General features: G+C 41.9%; 1 protein-coding gene across 1 annotated transcript in view; it reads left to right on the top strand.

Annotated features, from left to right (window-relative positions):
- Window positions 1-4,824: 4,824 nt before the first annotated feature.
- Window positions 4,825-19,183, top strand: part of LDLRAD4 (low density lipoprotein receptor class A domain containing 4) — a 273,393-nt gene continuing 259,034 nt past the window's right edge. The window contains exon 1 of the mRNA XM_059857624.1: window positions 4,825-4,923. The gene's annotated coding sequence lies outside the window, so the exon portion shown is untranslated. The remainder of the gene's footprint in view (window positions 4,924-19,183) is intronic.

Below are 19,183 nucleotides of genomic sequence, written 5' to 3'. Positions count from 1 at the left end.
GGGTGACACAATTTCACAGCACAGTGACACGTTGGACATACAGGTTGGTCAAGGGGCACTTCATTAAGCCCATCTGCACACATCTGCTGAGGCACCTGTCAAGGCCTTGCACCTCACTGAAGCCCAGTGCAGACTGAGGCCTCCATTCCTCTACAACTGAAACATTAGAATTTGAATTAAGGTCTTGAACCATTTTGGAAAATTTCAAAGTATTTTCCTAAAATGTTTAACAGACCTTTTTCCTTCAAAATGGCCAAAACCATAATGGCAAGCCTGTGGCATGGTGTTTTGCATGTTACTGATTTTTGGAATTCTGAAGAGATTTGATTGCTTGCCATTAGTTCCATAAATTGCCTAATACAGAAATTTTCTCCCCTGGTGTGCTATGGTTAGTCTAATCAGGAAGGAGAGTGGAAGCCCTTGGAATCAATGACCTTTTTGGGAATCATCCAAGAGAAAGACTATAACTTCCTGGCTTTAGTAAGAGAGAATTCCCATGTTTTTCTCTGTTGTAATGCTTCCCTCACTAGACTCTGCCATGATAACAAACCACCAAAAAACCACCAAACCACCAAAACCAAGCCCTGGCCCCCACTGCAGAGGCTAGATTGAGTGGGGATTTTTGGAGGACGGCATATTGAAGGTGTTTCTGTCCTGTGTACTGCAGGGTTCCCATAAGGCTGCACTCTTTTTTTGGTAACAGCTCCAGGTTTAGAATTATGAGCAGTGCTTATCTGCTCATGGTGGACAACTGGGAGAGGAATCTGGATGAGCTGCAACAAACCCTACCAAATAGTCATCTTGCTAGTTTTAGGTCTTTTATTTGTACCATGCTTTTTATGTGTAGTTCATCAAGGCTGGTTTATGACATGCCCATATGTTATTTAGCTGTGTCCTTACTGTGGTTTGAGTGTTTTTAATTTCTTCCTTCTTGTTCTCTCAGCATAACAGATAATAGGAATCAGCAATACTTGAAATACACAGATCTGTGGCTTCCTGGTGGGAAACAAGATGAGTCACCAGTAACTAAAACCAACAGCCTTTATGTCCCTGGATTCAAATTTGTTCTTCTCAGTATAATTGTTCAAATACTTGCTTTCCCCACTGACTTCTCCCTAGCAGTGCAGCAGACTGCCAGACTGGGAAGGAAGAAGTGATAGCAGTTACAGCATGTGTAACAAGCCTAGAAAAGGGGCCCACCAGGGATGGATGTGGACACTCAGACCTAAGTGCTTCACCAGACTGTGTATCTCCTACCATGTCTAATAGCATGACTGTGCCAAGTATTTATTATAGGATAGCAGAGATTCTGTCTGCCAGGTTTCCTTGGTTCTTGCACTGTGGTTCTGGACACAGCAGGGGTAAGTGGTGCTTCTGTTGTTAAGCCACACCCTTAGGAACACAGCACCTTGCTCTCTGCCAGTAACATTGAAGTCACTTTTTCTATCAGATTAACAATAAAGTAGTAAAAAACTCCAACAAAACCTCCAATGGTCCAAATATTAACTGTACCTTTGCTGTGTTTAGAGTGGAAGATAAAGGAAAAAAAATCATGCACAGATCTGCCTACACCTTAAATCAGTTATAAGAATTTTCACTTTTTTATCTAGGAAACAAACAGTCAGGATGTCTGTGCAGCCTTATGGATATGAGAACCCAATATCATGATACTGTGAATATGGCTTTCACTTAAGAGATGTTGGGGTTTTTAAAATTATTTTTTTAAGATAAGTGTCTTCATATAACCAAACTCTCCCTGGTATTCTCTTTATAGTGAAAGCTCTACACAACTCCAAGTTCTCCTATGATTTATAACTTTGTCAGGGAATAAATGTTAACACTCCCCTTTAACTGTCTCTCTAAGCTTTAGAAATATTGACATTCTTCAGGCACGTTTAAGTGGAGCAAGTCACTGAACAGAGTTTTAAATGGAAATTTTGGTGATGAAAAGGTAAAGGAATTTATATACCTGAGGAAATGTTGTCCCCTGGCAGGTGCCAATATGTTAGGCCGCAGGTTCTCTCTTCCAGAGACATCTTGGATAGGAACAAGACTATCAGCAGTGTTCTTGGCATTTCACTTTCCAGACGTGCATCCATCACAATGCTTTCTGAGCATGTCTATGCATTTTCATCAGATTTTGCTGTCCTCCTCTTCCTACGTGCCCAAAATATCCCAAATTGCTGCCAGGCGAATCTTTTCACTCAAAAGGTATTGTATAGGAATAATTTGTTACTTGGTAGGTGATTTTGTTATGCTTTACAAGGATTTCTATGGGCTAGGATACTCCTCTGCACATGGGAAGACTCTCTTGATGGAAGTGAATGACTGGTATTCCTTGAGAAGTCATTGAAGGGAATACAGCTGAAGTGTGTCAGACTAATTTGTTATGAAGTACATACAGATTAACAGGGCACTTTTGGAAATGGAGCACTCGAGTTTTGGTGGCTAACTACAGAGCAAACTTGAAATCAAATTTCTTCCAATTTGTTAGATTATAAATAAATGAATTATAAATACCAAGTTAGGGAATAAACCTGTGACCTCCTGATGATTTTTGCAACTTTCAGGATAAGTAGCCCCAACAATTTTCCATATTACTGGAAGGTCTCTCTTTCTGTAGTGTTTGATGTTTCTTTGGCTCCTTGTGGCTTAATCCAAACTATATTTGCTAAAATAATCTTTCACTGATGTTCTGACTGTTTCTCTGTTTTGGAAGTAATCTGCTAATTCCCCCTTTTCCAGTGATATGGTGACCCCCAGCACCAACTTGAGGCCATCACAATCTTCATAGCTTGGTGCTCCAGGTTCTGGGTTGGCAGATGCCTGGCTCCTTCAAGCTCCTTCCAACCTGCAATTTGGGAGAGGTGAGGCAAAAAGTGAAACAAGTGCATTTGAATCAAAACATGCACATGCTTAATGTCAGCAACATTTACAATTCTTTATGTTACCTCATCCCTGCTATTTATCCTCTTCATTCTTAGGCTCACAGGTGTGACTCGGAAGGGAGAAGTCTTCAGAGTACATGGTGGATGGGAATGTGAGCGGAGGCTCTAAATTCTCTAATTCTCTCTTTGATTCTCTAAATTAACATAAATCACAGAATGGGCAAGTTTGGAAGCGATCACAGTGGGTCATCTGTTCCAGCCTCCCTGCTTAAGCAGGGTCATCCCAGAGCACACGGCACAGGATTGTGTCCAGATGGTTTGTGAATATTTCCAGTGAGAGAGACTTCACAATCTCTCTGGGTAACCTGTTCTGGTGCTCCCAGAAACAGGGATTTCTTTATTTCTGTGAGAATGGCATGCATAAATATTCCAGCATTTAAACAAGAAATAGCAACTTTGGTTGCATAGTTGTACCCAAGTGGTTGAGATTAAGATGGCATTTTTACTAGATAATCCATCCCACAGGCCTGCACCCCAAAGGATATTAACAGGGATAGGGGGAGGCCAAGGGCTAGTGAATGTTCTGTGTGGGACTGCATTACTGAGCCTGGAATGGACAGTACCTGCAAGTGAACACAGGCAAGGCAGAAGCTGCCTTGGGTTCATGCCTGCTGGGCTGTGACGTGAACTGGGTTTTCCTGTCTTGCAACATTTTTGGAAAAGTTAAAAAAATTCTCATTCTGCATGGGACAAAATGTACTTTTTTTTGTTTCCCTCACCCTGTGCCTGTCCTGACCTTTACAGAGGTGCAGGGGCTGCCTGAGGGCTGCTGGGTGTGTGGTGGGGCTGCCCCGTGTATAGCGGGGCTGCCACAAGTCTGTGAGCAGGGCTATTCCCGCACTAACGGAGCAGCTCACAGAACCATTAGGGTTGGAAGGGAGCTCTGGAGATCACTGAGTCCAACCCCCCTGCCAAGGCAGGGTCACCTAGAGCAGGTGACACAGGAACACGTCCAGGTGGGGTTTGAATGTCTCCAGAGGGAGACTCTACGACTTCCCTGGGCAGCCTGTTCCAGCATTCTGCCACCCTCAAGTCAGGAAGTTTTTCTCATGTTGAAGTGAAACTTATTTTTCAGGTTTGGCTACAGCTGCTTGTCCTGGTGCTGGGCACCAGTGAAAAGAGTCTGGCACCATGTTCTTGGTACCTGCATTTGAGGTATTTACCTCTATTAATGAGACCCCCTCTCAGTTTTCAGACTGAACAGGCCCAGCTCCCTCAGCCTCTCCTCATAAGAGAGATGCTCAGTCTTTGTGGCCTCGGCTGGACCCTCTGCAGTAGCTCCTTGTCTTTCCTGCACTGAGGGGCCCAGAACTGGACACAGCACTGCAGATGTGGCCTCACTAGGGCCAAGCAGTGCGGGAGGATCACCACCCTCAGCCTGCAGCCCACACTTTTCCCGACGCACCCCAGGATCCCATTGGCTCTCCTCGCTGCAAGGACACTGCTGGCTCATGGTCAACTTGTCATCCACCACGACTCTCAGGTCCTCCTCCACAGTGCTGCCCTCTAGAAGGTAAGCCCCAACCTGCGCTGGCCCTTGGGGCTGTTCCTCCCCAGGCGCAGACCCTGCACTTGCCCTTCTTGAACCTCATTAGGTTTCTCTCCTTGAAGGCGAGTCACGGGCGGCATTTCGGGAGCTGTCGGGGACCGGTCCCGCGGAGCCGGAGCCGCGCACATCCACCCGGCAGGTGTCAGTGTGGGCTGCGGGGCCGGGCGGGAGCGCCGCCTCCCCTCCCCCGCTCCGCCCGCCCCCCCGCCGGCGGCCCCCGCGCCCGCCCGCCCGCCGGAGCCAGACTCGCTGCAGACAGGCGGCAGCCAGCGGGGCGGGCAGGGCGGGGGGGAGGAGGAGGAGGAGGAGAGGCTGGGGATGAGTTGGAGGCAGGCACAGCCTCAGCGCAGGGAGAGCGGCTGCCGGAGACAGGCAGGGGGAGGAGGCCGGCGCGGCGCGGGGGCGAGCGGCGGGGGCCGGCGGGAGGTGAGTGCTGCCCGCGGCGGCGGGGCCGGGGGCGGCCGGGGGGCGCCGCGTCAGGAAGTGCCGGAGAAAGTGCGGGAGGCCCGAGCTGAAGGTCTGTGAGCGTGCGGGGGACGAGGCGGCGGCTGCCGTGGGGCTCCGGCGGCGCTCGCCCACCCTCCCTGCCTCGGCGGGGGCACTGCCTGGCCCCCACCGGGGCCGCGCTGAGCGCGTCCCTCCGCGGCACCTGGGGGCAGGTGGGGGTGCCGGCCGCTGCGAGGACAGCGTGACAGGTACCGCTGGTAGCGGGGGCCGGCTGGCGCTCCGGAGAGCCCCGCCGCCGTCCTTCCCCGGCTGGCCCGGGAAGCAGCCGGAGTGGCAGCCCGGACGGGAGAGCCCCGGGGCGCCGCAGGAGAGGCGGAGGCGAGCGGGGCTGCGGAGCCGCGGCGGCAGGCAGGGCGCTGGGGAGCACGGAGTGCGCGGCACGTCCTCCCCGGCTGCTCCGGAGTGAGTACCGCAGCTCCGTCCGCCGCTCGGTCAGGGCTGGTGTCACAGCCCGGCTGCCGGGGACGTGCCCGGCCCCGCGGGGTGACCCTGCCGGGGATGCCCGGCCGCGGTGCGCGCCCAGCGCCGGGCGGGCAACTTTCGCAGGGAGGCAAAGCGGCAGTGCGGCTGCCGGGCTCACGCACCAGTGACCTATATTTGATGAAGTACCTTTTTTTCTTAGAGAAAAGTTTATTAGCAGAAGCCTAGCTTTGCCTGCCTGTATCAGATGCCTGCCTGCGTTGTTTGGAGTGTATATGTGCATCCCAAATTTCTGAATGGTGTGCCAGGTTTCCTATCATGTAGGTGGGTAGGTAGTTATGCGTAGGCTATGGTTCGATGCTTGCTGAAGAGGCAAACACACCGTTGTGTGTAGGTTTAAGTTCAGTAAAGAACAAGCAGGAAGCAGGCAAAATGAAAAGTAACTTCTGTTTTCTTGGGCGATCTTAACACCTAGACTGGTACAGATTTTAGTGGGATTCAGAACCTTTTCTGAGTAGCAAATGGTGATTGTGCAGGAGAATAAAAATCAGATGAATAATTTTATGTGGTGTTAAAAATACTGTTTGATGTTATAAGAGTTTGTTAATCTAAAACCACAGACATCTTCTGGTCAGGATGGAAGGCTCCTTTAAGAGATTTGTCTTTGCTTCCAAACCGAAAACATCCTGCATTAAAATATTTGTGGACTGGAAAGGTGCATCACGTAGCATGAAGAATGAAGTGTCTCCAGCATCATAAATCTGAAGCTGGCCAAAAGGGGGAGAGAGTTTTTGCCAGTAAGAAAGCCCAAGGGACTTTCTTACCAGTAGTCATAGATGAGGTAAGGACATAAATGCTGCCTAAGCAGGGGCAGTGTTCTTACTGGTCCTTCAACACCTGGGTATGTTGGTTAGACAGGACTTCAGTTTCATTGCTAGGAAGATGTTTTGGGAAACCTATTCTTTGCAATGATCCAGAGCTCTCTAACATACGATGCATCCTTGAGCAGAATTAAATTACTGTGCATGGTGCACACATATTTGATTCCACTAATGAATGTATAAATATTATGGCTTAGTGGCTGTAAATAGAAGGGGAAGTTTTGGTGGAAAACCAGTGCACTGGTGGGAAGCAGCCTAATTATCATCCCCTTGTCCATATTAGCTGAGATAGAGATGATAATCTGAACATCTATATCTGTACTGGAGTTTTAACACCAGGTATTAAGTTACTGTGACACACAAAGTGACCAGCATGAGGAGAACTCCAGTTGGAATGTGTCAACTCTCTACAGTTAGGTACAGAAGTAGAAACACATCTTTTTGTATAATCAGTGTTTATACCAGCACAGTTAGTTCCAATTCAGGTATGTGAAGATCGTTGTTGCATACATGTAAGGCATATTAATATTCTCCAGTAAATTCAGATGCCAGAGTGGGCCCAAATGGCAATCAGTGTGTAACACAGAATGAGTTAACAGTGTGAGACACAATATTTCAGATCATCGGTTTTGGTTAACTAAAACATTACAGGCACTAGGCACTGTTTGGCTGATGCAGTTTTTAGTCTTCAGGACCTTAGACTTGTAAGAAGAAAACTTCTGGAAGTAGAAGGAAGTTGAGAGTCAAGGTTGAGGCACAGCTGTAGTAAATGTGCTAAGATTATAGCCATTGGGCAGTAGCTTAACCTAGGAATTTAGAACTAACCTCACCTTTTGTTATTTTTAAGTAGATAAAATGGTGTTTTCTTAGCACAGAACATTAAACTGAGACTTGAAATGAGGAATTGTTGGTTTTCCCTGCACTGACAGAGCATTTTTGCAAGAGGGAATTGTGGGGAAGAGAGGATTGAAAGTTTTCTCTCTGATTATCTTAACCAAAATTTACTTCTTTTTCAGCTGCCCTGCAGTACCCTGTCTAGTGCTGCCCTTCCACCAGAAACTAGTTTTATGTCAATGACACTATCTGAAATAATTTGGAATACTTTCCAAATGTGGATATGATGTGCCAGAAAGAAGTAAATCATTATTGAAATAATAGAGAAATACCTTAAAAGTATTTTAACTTAGCACAGTCTCTAAGAGAAATGAAGTGTTAAAAAGTGCCTGCCTGTCCAACAACTCTTGCATCAGGAGTCAAGGTTATTGCATTTAACTTGTGAGTGGTCTTGGAAAAGTGTTGTGTTTTTTTTTTTTTCCCTGTCTGGTTTTTCATGGTTCAAAACAGCTCCCTGCAAGTGCATTGCCAGTTACGGAATGCAAATACTTCTAGGAGTTTGGAGATGAATTTTTCTGCAGATTGGTTCTGTGGTAACCGTGAAATTCTTCAATGGCACCAATCTAGTATCAGCTGCTCGTTAAAGGCGCTGGTGCCAGAACAGTGGTGCATCAGTTGCTGGGAATCCAACCCTGTAGTGAAATGATTCATGCATATACATTTTCTTTTCTCAGTTGACAGCTATTTTTAAGAATAGCTGTCTTGCCTAGAAGGTTGATATCTAAGCAAAGGCAGCCTAGATAGCTAAAAATTTCTTTCACACCAAACATAATCTTAGTACACTAAAACACTTAAATGGAATTGATTTTAATTGATTCTTGCTGAATCTCTGGTTCTAATTGGCCATTATAAAGGGACCGTGGTGTTTTGGAGCTGATGTCAGTTGGCAATTTTTTGCACAAAGAAAGATGATGAGTTCGAAGTAGATGTCAGTTTGAAGAAATTTACAATAATAATGGGTAGTGATATCTGTATGGTAGCAGATTACTTGACCAACTTACTGAAATGAATTGGATTCTCTGGGTACACAAGCCTGAAGCAATGATCTTGAAATGACACATTTGTCCAGTGTACTTTAAATTTGTCTATGTTCTGTACGGGCAGGATATTCAAGGGAAGGAAAGCCATGGGCCTTTCTTTTATTCCATTGTGTTCTTTTGAACCTCATATTTGAAAAAGAAATGTGGGGTTTTTTTCCTCTTTGAGAGTTTTATTTGCTTAGTTCTGAGACTGTCAGTTGAATAATCGTAACTCTAAGGGGACAGCAGTAGAAAGAATGCTTGCAGGTGAATAAGAGCATGACATTACAGTGTGTCCTGTATTTCGTGCTGGCAGAATGTGTTGGTATTCATCATCTGTATTTATTTAATATATGGATTTCTGTAGTGTGTGCTTTGATTTAGCATATATGCAATATGCTAAATGTAGATGCATTTTAGTAAATGCTTTTTCTTATTGTTTAGTTAAGCAGTGGAAATTTTCAAGCACCAATATCACCATTCATTATCACTCAGCATAATAATTGGTAAATATAATCTTCCTGATTAAGATTATTTTGCTCACAAGAGACAAGGGACTGAAAAGGAGTAATTTTCGTGATGTTGTGCTGTGTCCGAGTTGCTCGTATCTGTTGTTCTTTTTTCTAAAATCCTACTACAGAGAACACACTGACCTTTTAAACTGTGTTTGAATGATCTTGCTCTACATCAAACTTCTTTCAGGTAGGAGACAGAAATTAAGAGGAATGTAAATGCATTTTTTTCTTCTTCTTGCCAATGGAGAGCTTTCCTAGATTTGAAGTAAGTTTTCTTAGTGCCAAGTGGTTGACTTTTCTAGAAAAAAATCCCTCCAGGGTATGCAAAAAGTCCTCTGGTTAATATATTGGCATTCCCAGAACCCACTAAAGCTTAGGCAGGTTGCCAGACACCACTTAATGAGGATGCAGAATGTCTGGCACAAATCTGCATGAAAACCAGCAAAGGAGCTGGGGGTGGAAGTGCATGCGGTGGGGAAAGGGCTGGGAAGGCGACACATACACACCCATAATTTATTTTTAATGTCTGCTTTTGCAGAGAAACTGATCAGAAGTCCTTACTGCAGGATTTTGAAAACTTGCTGGGAGCAGAAGTCTGGATCCTTCAGACTGGGAGAGCTGTGTTCTCATAGAAGTACAGTTTTGTTAGGAGAGCAGTTTATGAGTTAGGAGGTTTAGTTTTTTGAGGAGAGCACCAAAAGGGGATGGATACGATAGTGATTTTATGTTTTACTATCTGCTAAAACTGAAAAGCATTTGATAATGTTAGACAATTTGGGGCACAGTGGAATTCAGTGATTGCCAGCATGCACACAGAAAAGCTGTTAAAGTTACATGGCAGGGATAGATAAATTACTGCTGCTGGGACACCTCTGCTCCGTGTAAACCTGTGCTGGGGGCTCTGCCTGATTCTGCTGAGCTTAGGATTTGCTGCATGTTAGGTGGAATTGCAGGTGTAATGGATTCTCTGGTGGCTAGAGAACTGTTAAAAGAATCAGTCATTCACCCAGATGAGGTATTTTTCCATAAGAGTGCCATTAAAGCCAGAAAATATTGGTTTGTGTTGAATCAGATATTTAGTCTTAAAGGCTGGCTGAGCAAACTTAGTTATATTCTGAACTGAACAATATTTCAGACATTTAAAGTGTGAAAATTTTCAGCATTTTTTCTCAGGCTTTAGTCTCTCCCTTACCTACCCAGAAAAGCATTTGTCCTCTATAGACAAATTTATAAATAGACCTTTGGTTGGTAGGCATTACTGGCTAACCCTAACCTGGCTGTCTGTAGGACAGGGAAAACAAAAAGTGTTGGACATTGTACCAGTGTTTTTAATCTAGCATGTGTTTAGGATTAGGATTGCCCTTCTAAAAGGCAGGACAGTACTGCCTAGAAAAATACAGCACTGAAATGCAGTACATGAGAGTGGAGCAGGTTGATGAAGTGTCTCTTGGAATGTCCTTGTCTTTCCATCTGCTGGTGTTCTTGAATTCTTCCATGCTAACCACCCTGGTACCCTTTTTGTTAAAAATTGGTAATAAATCTGCTTCTAAAAAAATGTAGTCATGTTAGTGAATTTGTATTGCCTGTAAAAGATGAGTTGGGAGATTTCAATTATTTTTAAACTCAGTATTTCACTTAGATTTTATGTTCTGAAATTGTAAAAGATGTACTGACCTTTGGGAAGATGAGCTTTTTTTGCATGTTTGTATGAGAAATACCTTGAGGTCTGAATGATTCTGTCATAACCTTGGACCCACTGAGTGTATTTAAGTCGTGATTTAAGAGGACAGTACAGAATTCTCTTAGGGTTTCTGTTAAAACAAATGTTAATGCTTAATAAAACAAGATCTAGAATCTCTCTCATATTGAGAAGAGACTGGAAAATAGTGTTTTCTTCTGGATAAACTCTAAAATGTACTTGGAGTTCTAAATTAAGTGTTGAGCGTTGACTCATACTATCTAGCATATGCCATTATAAGGGTACTGTGTTTTGTCTTCAGTTTCAGCGCCAGTGCTTGAAGCATCTTCCAACAGTACAGTACTCTGCTTTTTAAACACAAGTTCCACTCTTCAACTTTTCAGTGAATTATAGGAGAGAAAATGTGTGACACTTCCTTAATTACCTCTTGGTGTTGTGTGGCTGAGCCTATTATTTTGGTTTCTCGCACCTGTAACCTGCTTGTTCTCCGTTTTATAGAGAGAAAGGAGGGGGCAGTCTGTGACTGAGATATGAAGCAATCTCTTTAACAGCTGCCTTCTTCCACTGAGACTTTCTTGAAATTTTTCCTGTGCATTAATTAAAAGTGATCCATTATTACTTTGGACTTGTAAACACCTCTGAACATTCCATTAGGTGTTAATGACACATGAAGCAAGAATAAATATCATTCTGTTTGTCCTGTATCTAGTTGGGATGTACTTAGTATATGTAATTGCCTAGATGTAACAGTATTTATTAAACTGTTGGGTGTAAATGGTGTTGCTTCACTTTCTGTTTCTGCTCAACCCTTGGTGACTGAGTGAAGTGATGCTAATCCATAGAGCCTATTTGGGCCTGTACTATACAGAATGTCAGCTGGATGTCTGCTTTGATTTCTTGGGATTTTCAAAAGACATAAGTGAGTTCTCTGGCTTCTGCCCCATGGGTCAGAGTTGAGGAGCACAGCAGAAGATATGGGAGAGAAAATGTAAGGAACTCTTATAAATAACCCAACTTAATCTCCATAGCTGTGGAGCTGGTGCCTTTGGTGAGATACCTTGTTGGTGTGTGTTCTTCCCTTACAGTTTCCCCTCAATGGATGACTGGTTTTGTAGGTTTTCCTTAACTAGTGCTAAGCAAAATTAAATTGAGTGTTTGTAGAAATTCAGTACTCCTAAATTAGATTGTACCTGGTCATATAAAAGTTAGACTTGGGCTGACTAATGGCATCTGTTGACCAGTGCAGTTAACTTGTTTTACAAAAGGTTTGTGTTGACTATAATTCCTCATCAAACTTATATAAGTATTAGAAGCGAGTGAGGTAGAAGAGAGCTCTGTGGATACTTCCAACACAGATGTTTTTGGGTTTGTGACCCTCTCACGTTCCTCTTGCTGTTGTAATAACCTTTCTAGCAGGCTTTTAGAAACAGCACATTTGAGGTTAGCTTGTTGCAAGTAACCTATTTTCACTTAGAATATCTTAAAGTATGAGTTATCCTTATTTAATTGGGAAGCCTCTAGCATGTGATCCATCTGTCCAATTAAAGCAGCTTGGATAATGTTGAGTACAGGTACTGTTTGGTGGCTACTTTCACATAGCTTATAATAATATTTTTTTTTTAAAAAGCAACCATCTGTTGATGAACAGAAATACTGCCAGTGTTTGTCAAATGTGTGCTTTATCTGACCTGTTCTACTTAGCACCTTATGGCAAAACTTTCTCCTCAAAGCATTTTACAAATATTTATATTCTTACGGTGCCTTATTAGATTGGTAACAACAGTGGTCTAACTTTTTAGTGTAGGGATTCATTTACCAAGGATTAGAGAGACAAATCTTTCTTCAGTTGCAAGAAGAAGTCACCTGCAGTGGCTACAGAGATAATGATTCTAACTTGCAGCTGTAGGTGAAAGTCAGTGTTCTGTTCTAATGATCTTTACAGCCTTTTGAAGAAAACAGCTGGAATAATGTAAAGTTTCTACAGCAGAAAGCTCCAGCAACCTATGTAGCTTGGTCTCCTTTTTCTCATAGGGAGTGGCTGGGCAAATAGGTAAAACTCAAGAAAGAAATATGACAGAGCTAATGTATTAGTGCTGATAATGCACAGTAATGAGTTAAAAAAGCATTTGATTAATGATTCATAATTTTGTTTGAAATTACCTAAAAGCAGAGCAAAGCAAAAGGATTTAAAAGAAGTATGGAGAGGAATAAGAGGATGTCTTTAGATTGCAGAGTGGGAGTTAGGTGTGCAAGGTATTCTGGAAGTGTCTTTTGAAATGTTGAGTTCTCTCTTCAGTTGAATATGCAACCAGTAACAGACTCTGCCTTTTCCCATTCCCTGTTCTCCCCTGGGTATTGTTAACAATTGGAGATGAAAGCCTTTAATCGTGTCTACATGGAGACACCAGAGCAAATCACTTGAAGTGTTGAGTCAGGATGTGTATGTTAGAGTATGTTAAACTTGTGTGTGAAGGTTCTGTTGAATGCATAACAGCCTGATATATTTAACTTGAATCAATCAAAGGTCATTTAATATTCTCATCTGATGGAGATCATAATTCAGAATGTAAGCTAAATTACACTGATCTGTGTATGACTGAGAGGCTCTTGACATAGATGTTTACCGTGCTGTAACTTCAGTTTTATGCTATACTTCATTTATCTCAACTTTTCTCCATGGTGCTTGTTACTGATCAGTTTCCATGATGCTGCTACCATTTAGAGATATCTTAAATGGGCCTGGTTACAAACTTTCAAGTGGATGTAATTTACACAGAAAATGGCAGTTCATTGAAATTGCTAAGTTTCATTCCAAATATTTTAGACCTGACAGACTTTGACCCAAATCAAAATAAGACACAACCTCTCTCTGATACCTGGTGAACTTGTTTTGGCCAGAGGCCTGGTGTTTTCATGGTCCTTGTCAAAGAGATAAACTGCCAAGGATCCTACCTTGTGACCAGGGGTGCTGTGTTTCTAGGAACCTGTGGTTTCATTGGACAGCCTGCAAGAGAAGTCTGCTGCAAAGTCAGGGGATGAAGAAATCCCTCATGGACTCGCCTCATATTTGGGGACCTGCAGTAATCCTCTGTATCTTTCTTTTGAAGCTGTCAATCTTTTAAACGTTAAAACTAAGAAAAAAAAAATTCTATTTGACAGTTTTAAAACTGAAGCCTTCAGCTGGTGGGAAATTTGGAGTTTTATGGGGTTTGTCTGCTTTGAGAGCCCAGAAACTGTCTGGTTCTAGTTAGAGCTGTGTTTTATCATGCTTTTGTGGATGCCAATTAATATCTCTCTTCCCCTTTCTTTTCAATATGAAGTTCATCTGATAGAGCACCTCCGGAGAACCCAAACCTCTGTTGCCTAAAGTCTTTAGTTTCCCCCTTTTCATGTCAGCCTTTACCACAGAGGTTTGCAAGTTGAAGTTTCCTCTGTTTTGCATAGGAAGACTTTACATGCAGGAAAGATTATCCTGAAGCTTCTGTATTCCAAAATATTAAAATGATCAGTGAAGCATATATTCTTCAGAGACCTGAGAAAGAAGGGAGCTGAACTTGCCTCTCAGAAGGAGCTGTGCTACAGAGAAGAGGAACTGTCCAGTTGAAGTAGTTGCAGATGCAGTGTGTATAGCTGGATATTTCTCTTGAGTCTCTCTCTCTCTCCTTTTTTTTTTTTTTAATTAAATATTATATTTTATGAAGCAATTCAAGCATTGTTGTATTCCCCCTTAAAAAAAAAAATCTTCTGAACTTTCAGTTGGTCAAGAAGATAACAGTCACACTAAAAGCTCTGAAGGAAAACTTGGGAGCCACTCTGAATTCAATACATTGGAATTCTTTAATGGTTGGAGATACTAAAACTACAGTTGTGTGTCTGAAAAAATAAGAGGCACTGTTGTGCTATATTAGCTGTCCCACATTTAGCTCATTTTTCCAAGATGTTTGCATGCTTAGTAAGATTATGGCCACTGCAGTAGAGGCAGATAAATTTTAGCACCTTAAGAATCTCTTATGATTGTACAGAGTTGTTGACCTATTCCCAGAGTCAAAAAGTTGATTTGCTTTTGAAATGGAAAAGTTTCATCACAGAGTTATAACATTCTCAAGATGTAACTTTCTTAGCGTACATAGTATAGCAGACATGAGAGAGAAAATCTGTAGCAAGTCATCCTCCCCACACTTTGAGTCTCCTGTTTGGGTAAGTTGAATAATCAGATTCTTATGGATGCTAAGGATTGTCTCTTTTCACAGAAAGTAAAAGTGTCAAAAGAATATTTTTTCCTGCCTCTGACCTTGATGTGTAAAATGTATTGTAGTACCCTTGTGTACTTGAGATGTTCTCAGGTATCCCTGACCCCTACAAAAAGCCAAATGCTGTGTGCAGCTGGTTCTGTTATCTCCCAATCTCCCACATAATTCTGGTAGCTCTCCTGTTGCTCCTGTGGCCATCTAGACATCTCTCACTCCTTTTTTTCCCCTTGGTAGTCCTTTAGGGTACAGACATTTCAGAGATGCATCGGTAATGTCTAAGTGACTTCCTCTTCTTTCTTTCCCCTTCCACCCCAATCAAGAAATTCCAGATGGAAGCTCTTTGGTGTCAGTAACAGCTGCACAGCAGATAATTTTTTGCATCCTTAGAACTGTAATATTTGTAACTGCATATATGTAGCTATGATATACATTTACATGAAGGATCTTCTGGTCTTTTAAGCTCCCTCAAGGCTCTTCTAGTCTTTCTTGATGCAGCATTTTGCCCTATTTTCTGTTCCTGGTTAGAAATAGCTTCTTTCAACATAACGAAGTTAAGATATTCTGTTGTAAATTTGATTTTTAGGAAGCCTGAATATTTTAGAGTCCTGTGTTGTGATTCAAAAATTGTGCTCCCTTCTTTCATCTCTAGGATTTATAATAAGGTGTCAGCAATGATCTAGTCCATCTGGGAGCTTGCATCAATGCTTGGGAGAGCCATATGTGTCTGCCTCAAACAAGGCTATAGAAAAGTGTTCCACTAGCAACCAAGATGTCATCCATCTGCTAGACAATCCTGTAGCTAGTTAGCTTAATGACGTATTTATTTGACTCGATGTTTCTGCAGAGCACAATCCAGCTTTCCTCCCTGCTCAAATTAATACCAAAACCTCCCAGCTGTGGAAGAGAAAAGCCTGCCTGCTCTGGAGAACGTCAGGAAGCCTTTGGCTCGGTGGGTTTGATCTGTTGATCTGCCTGGGGATGCTGCAGTCCCAAACTCCGAGTGGGTGTGTTGCTGGGAGGCGGCTCCAGCCTCCCGGAGCGGGCAGCCCCGGCAGGGCTGGGGACCAAGGGAATCCTGGACCAGACACAGGGCTCGGGTGACCTGAGCTGCACGGGGAAATCCAATCATGCTGCTGCTGCTTTAGGGGGTTATTTTAGCACACGGGGCTGTGGGAGGATTTCCTCCTGCTGTGGGCAGTGCTGGAATTGTCACAGTCAACATTTTACCCGTCTGCATGGAATGAACCGGGTGATTGTTTGTTGCACTCGGTGACTTGCGTGGAAATGCTTGTTGGGCACTAAGTCTTCCACATACATGTTCTACATATTTGTAATCTCAGATGGCCCTGCAGAAAGCCAGAGCTCCAGGAATTGTGCAGGAAATATACTGTGGGAAGACCAGCTCTGTAAACTTCAGAAACTCCACATTCATACTGAGGTGAAATTGGAACTGACTGTCATTGGTTCCTTAACTTTGCAGTCACTCTATCCCACTGTTTTGGTCTTTTTTGTAGTCCAAAGAGGCCAAGTCACTCTTGTTGCAAATTCTAGCTTGATCTAATTTCTAATCTGTCTGTGAGTCAGACTTAAGTTGAGAAGGGGACAAAACAACAGGGGAAATGCAAATTTAAATGAAAAGAATGTTTTGTGTTAATGGCAATTATAATAATCTATGTTGAGGCAATCTAGTGAATTTAATATGGAAAAATACAGATGAATATTCAGACCACTGTACAATTGGATCCAGCAAATCTTCATCCATGTCTTGCAAGGGAGTTTTCATGCAGCTTCACATGGATTTCAGTGGATTCAATGGATTGAAGCCAACATGGGGCTGTCTACTGAGGTTGGTGAATTTTACCTGATAGATGTTGTTTAAAGTAGCAGACACGGGTAGAAGTACTTAGTGAACTTTGAACTTCAAGGAAAAAATAATCAGTAGTCAATGCCAGTCTGTAATACAGGTGAGAAACAGATCATAAGTAAGGCACAGAAAAATATGTGCTTTCTTGCACACTAGAGGCCTCTTTTTGGTGTGTGTGTAAGCATATTAGCAGTTCTAAGCTGAAAAAGTAGGTGAAAGTGAAATCAGGACAATTCCATGGAGGAGTGTAGAGATGGAAGGGGTGAACTGTACTCACTTTTGCTTCATCCTCTGATGCTACAAAGAGAATTGTAGAATAATTCAGGTCAGGAGGAACCTTCTAGAGTTCTAGTCCAGTCTGCAGTAACAGGACTAAGGCTTTTCTGAGGAAATACTTTTGAATCTAGAAATTGTTATTTAGATCTTAATTTTTCAAAACTCAGTGTTTTCTCATATGTTTTGAACTGCTGCTGTTTAGGCAGAAGTGCAGAAAATGTCAAGTGGAAGAAAAAAAAAGTGTGAGAAAAGAGTATCTTACTTCTAAAGATGCTAAGTAAGTGCCAAAAACAGCCAAATTGACACAACTCCTGCTGTAGATGGGAGGGAGTGACCATGTTAAGAGTATCTGAAAACTGTTGCATGTGTTTAAAGTAAGTAACACTTTTATTTCCTTGAGATGTTCTAAATAATTAAATAATGTTGTAGTTTCCCTTCTGAGAAGGGAAACAGCTGACAACACTGATATGAGCTTACATAGACTTATTTGTATTCCTTTTGTCACAGGGCTACTATCTGTTGTTAAATAAAATAAGATAAAAATGTCTTTTCCATATCACCTTATGAAAACATAGAAGTCCTCTCAGTTAACTCTGATTGGTTGGAGTAACTTGATTAAACTTCTGGAGAAAAGGGGAATTTACATCTTGCTGTAAAGCTTACAGGATCAAAACTTGATTAAAACAGAATGAAAAAAGCATTTTTGTAGTGTTCCACAAAAATTACATTTGCATTGGATTGATGCATTCTTTAGTCTTGTATGATACCATGCATAATAAAATTTAAAAAATAATTAGAAGTCATAAAGCTATGAAGTTTTATCAATTTCTGCCTTTAAAAGTGCCTACTTTAGTTTTTATTTTATTATTGTTGTCATCAAAGGGAAGTATTTCTGTTTTGATGCATTGGATTTTCTGATGGAAGACAGATCTACAGGAGTATTTCTGACAAGAACTGCTAACTTCTTGTTTGGGAAGAACTTCTTTATCTTAGTTACATTTATTTGTTTTGGGTGTGAATTTTTTAAAGTGCTTTAACTTTCTTTGCATTTCCACTGCAAATCTGGAATTTGATTAGGGATATTACTAAAACTCAATTGATTTGAAGCTTCATTTTGTTTCATTGCTTCACTCCTCTTTGTATTTGTTTTACCATGTAAGGGAGTATATTAATGTATAGAAATGATGGGGTATCTTCCTGATTTATCTTGTGTGTTGGATATGTTTTGTCTGACTCTATAGCCAGAAATATTAATCTTCTTTTCTTAATTTCTTACATGTGGAGATACTTCCATGTGCAAGACCTTGACTATTTTTTTTTTTTTTGTATCTCCTGCTGCTGATTTCCCAGTTCTGTTTACCTGCTGCTAATCCTGTGTAGCTTAATGGAAGGAGATTTGTACAAAATCATTTTGAACCCACTCTGTGTTTCTTTTCACTTAGAATAGAGACTGACAGAAAACCAAATGAGGTTTTACTTCTGAAGGGCGTCGCACTGGCTGTGTCAGGTCTTTGTCCCATTAGCCAAGTGTTTTCCTTCTTCCAGCACTTCATACATGTGGATGAATATGTTTTCCTTGTTGTTAAATATTCTTGTCCAGTGACACAGAAGTGCTGTGTTGCAAAAGAAGATTATGTGCTTGACAGCTATGGAAGTAATTAACATAAAATTGGACTGTCTTATCCAATTTAGTTTATGTGTACTAAGGTAGTGTTTTAGCACATAATGATAAAAAAGGGACTGTAGATTGGTGGTACATCTTTCTGGAATAATTTCTGGAATGCCTGTTGCTTGGATCTCACAGTGGTAGAATTTTAAGTCCTGTCTTTTTATTTGGATACTCAGAATAAAGGAAAAAAAAAGGGATCTACATAGATATCTGAAAGTCCTAATGCCGAGTGGTTTCTGTTTGGCACTGTTTTGTGGTACAGATTTTATGCTACTTAAATTAAAAATATAAAAAAAAAAACCACTCAGGAAATAAATGGGAAAGACTGACTTTGACTTTTGCCTGGAAAGTTTCTTTGGTGAGCTTGAGCATGTGACAAATGGCCTGAATGCTGTCAAATCCAGCAGGCTCATTTCAGCTTGGATCAGCAGGGGCTAAACCTTGAACACACAATTAAGGATGGACACAATGTCTAACTTCAGGAGTGAGTTATCACATCAAAGTCTGACCTACTAGACCTGGTAGATGATACCAAAACACTGACTTTATTTTTAAGTACTTGCTATTTATTGCTGAAGCAATTAGCCACCTTTTACATTTCATTTTAGCTGTCTGATTGCTGGCACAGTATAATTTTTTTGTTCAAGGTTTTTCATATCAAAGCAAATTACATACTACAGGGTGCATTTGTT

This window comes from Haemorhous mexicanus, chromosome 1, assembly GCF_027477595.1.
Source record: "Haemorhous mexicanus isolate bHaeMex1 chromosome 1, bHaeMex1.pri, whole genome shotgun sequence".
In the NCBI taxonomy this organism is placed as follows: Eukaryota; Metazoa; Chordata; class Aves; order Passeriformes; family Fringillidae; genus Haemorhous; species Haemorhous mexicanus.
The sequence above is the reverse complement of the archived record's forward strand: the minus strand, read 5'-3'. Positions and strand labels throughout refer to the sequence as shown.